Source organism: Cornus florida, unplaced genomic scaffold (genome assembly GCF_030987335.1).
Source record: "Cornus florida cultivar Cherokee Brave unplaced genomic scaffold, ASM3098733v1 CherokeeBrave_3.0.0_Hap2_Chr04, whole genome shotgun sequence".
Classification (NCBI taxonomy): Eukaryota; Viridiplantae; Streptophyta; class Magnoliopsida; order Cornales; family Cornaceae; genus Cornus; species Cornus florida.
Genome location: NW_026775574.1, coordinates 65,959,725 through 65,962,697, shown reverse-complemented (window position 1 = coordinate 65,962,697; position 2,973 = coordinate 65,959,725).

Genomic DNA, 2,973 nt, shown 5'->3' with positions numbered 1-2,973 from the left:
ACTTTGTGGAGGGTTTGCACTGGCTCCTTGGTTTTTCCAAGAAAAGCTTGGATTCTTACTCCATCCCAGAATATAAGCATTAGAGTAGGGATACGCAAATGTGGCATTTACTTGTTCATGTTGCTCGCTTTGAACATGTCCATGGGGACAATTGGAAGTATTATGAAGCACACTAGAAAATGCCATGCACACTTCATTTTGAGTATGAAAAGAGTGGAATGATTGAATTGTTAGTTTTTGACTCAACAAAAATTAGTCAAGTCTTTGAGTAGGAGTGTTCACTTCAACAACAATCTCCATTGGACTCTTTATTTGATATAAATTTGAATTTTTCCCTCCCACATTAGAATTTTGACTTGCCCGAGAGGATTGAGATTTATGCATTGAATTTTCACTCATACTCTCAAAGCGGCGCCAAATGTCGTCCTCATATTTTTTAAAATATGAACCACCACATGAAGCATCCACCATACCCTTATGGGTTTCGGATAAGCTCTCGTAGAAGCATTGAACTAATTGCCATTTTAGAATGTCATGATATGGACACTTCCTTAGTAAATCGTTCAATCTCTCCCACGCTTCGTGTAAAAGGTCTTCATCCCCTTTAGAAATTCACGAATTAAGGTTCTCATGGCATTGGTTCTAGAGGTGGAATAATACGTTTTCAAAAATTCATTTTGCGTTTGAGCCCATGAGATTATGGTATTCACACCCAAGTTGTTAAACCAATACTTAGCCTTCTCCCAAAGAGTAAAAGAAAGAGTATTAACTTAAGAACTTCTTCCGGGACATCCGTGATTTTCACGGTGGAGCACACCTCAAGAAATTCATCCAAATGCTTATAAGGTTTTTCATTGTTTAACCCATCGAAAAAGTGGACACATTTAAATGATGTAAGGTATGATTTCATAATGATCGACACTAAAATATGGCAATTCGATGCATGTAGGCACATTGTACAAATTAGGAGAGTAATGGTCACGTATGACCATTAGAGGATTTGGAGCTTAAACTCTGGGAGGAAATTGATCTAGAGGAGGATATTAGGCAAAATTGGGATCTAGATAACCAAGATTCTCATTGAGGTTTTCCATTGTAATGATAATGATGATGATTGGAAAGAATAGCACAAGAAGTAGTCAACACACCAACAATAGCAATAAAAACAATAACTCCTCCTCTACAACAATCAATCAATCATCAACAAGCCTCCACATACATTGTTCCCATACTCCCATACTTTCAACATTTAAAATAAACGGCCATAACAAGGACCCATGCTTGAACATTAAAGAAATAGCCACGACAAGGGCTCATGCTTGGACAAGAAATTAAACAATGTAATTAGCCTCGATAACGGCTATCTCATACATATTGAAACATAGACAATTAAGCTACAAGAAGTTATTGCAAGCAATCTCCCAAAATCTCAACATCAAACAAGCAAATATGGTCCTCCACACATCAAGAAAATGATCAAGCAACCAAAACAACTCTAGAATCCTTTTGAGTGGACCGGCATCAAATGTATTGCTATCTAAGCCAACTAAAGAATTAATCACATCTTTACCCTCAAACTAGCACACAAATCTAGTACCGATCATCAAGACAAAAAGTGAACCTTTTATTAAAGTTTTATTGTTCTAGGTGCGCTTATTCTTTTCACTCAATTTTTTTTTTTTTTTTTATTGAGGATCAAAGATGGAAGTATGGTGCAATGTGTTGATCTATTAAGCTTTCTAGCGATTCATGAGGTCGAGTATTAGGTCAATGACTCCCAAACCAGACGGTTTTAGGGCATTAGGCGTTCAAACACCCCTACGGACTTACAAGCTCAAATCAACTAGGCTACAAATCAAAACAACCTCCATCTAATCATTTCCTACTTCTCACCTTTTGGGATAAGTCCTCACTAATTTTTTTTTTTTAATCAATTGTTAACCTAGAGTTTGGGCCCTCTACCTTTCGGCGCGAGAAGTTCAGTGCTTGATGAGGCTAGAATCCCAAGTACTTAGTGAAAAGGGGTTGTTAGCCACCTTTATCAAGAATGAAAGCTTTCAATGCACTACTAGCTTAATTGGGATATAAGCAATTCAATAATTAACAAAGCGTGTACCCCACAAATGAATGCTAGTATGCGCCAGTGCTAGTGTAGAAGACTAGAGTAAATCTCAAAACAATCACAAAATCAGGCTGATGTGGACCACGAATGCAAGCAAGATATCAATCTTTTGAAAAATTTACTCCTAAATGGCATCCACAAGGCATACAAGGAGTATTGGACTCTCAAGTCAAGCAATTTTTAAATTTTAAGCAATAAAGTCCTCAAAAGATCAAAATCATAGCTAGATATGGACCAATCATAGAAATATCCCTCAAATACACAAGTCATGCTCAAAATTTTGAATTTAAAACTGACACTATAAAGCACTAGTTCCCCCAAACTTAAAATGCACAATGTCCTTAATGTGCAAAGAGAATAAAGGAAAAAGTATACCAGTGCAACTAAGTAAGAATGATCGAGACTGAAGTATCTGAAGTGGGTGGCATGCCCGCCCCCCCTAAACTTGGGATTAACTGTGGTCCTGAAAATTGGCACTTTGATAAACTCATTAGATAACAAAATGGGATAATCAGTGCACAGTGGACATGCAAGTGTAAATGGGATAAACAGATAAAGGAATGAGAGAGGTATAAGGGTGGTCCTAAAAAATTGGGTAGCACTCTCTCACTGAAGTGATTGAGATGCACCTGATGGAATTAAAAGGACAGATGTATCAATAAAAACATACAATATCCATCATAGTTAAAAATAACAATAAAGTATAATACATCCAGTGTCAAAACCGACAGACCCGGCTGCAAAAATAATTATAGTGTCATAAATGTAACAGACACGCAACATAGATATATATAAAAAGATAAAGAGACTGAGAGTCTCAAGTAGAAGGGGCAGGACGAGTGGAGCGAACT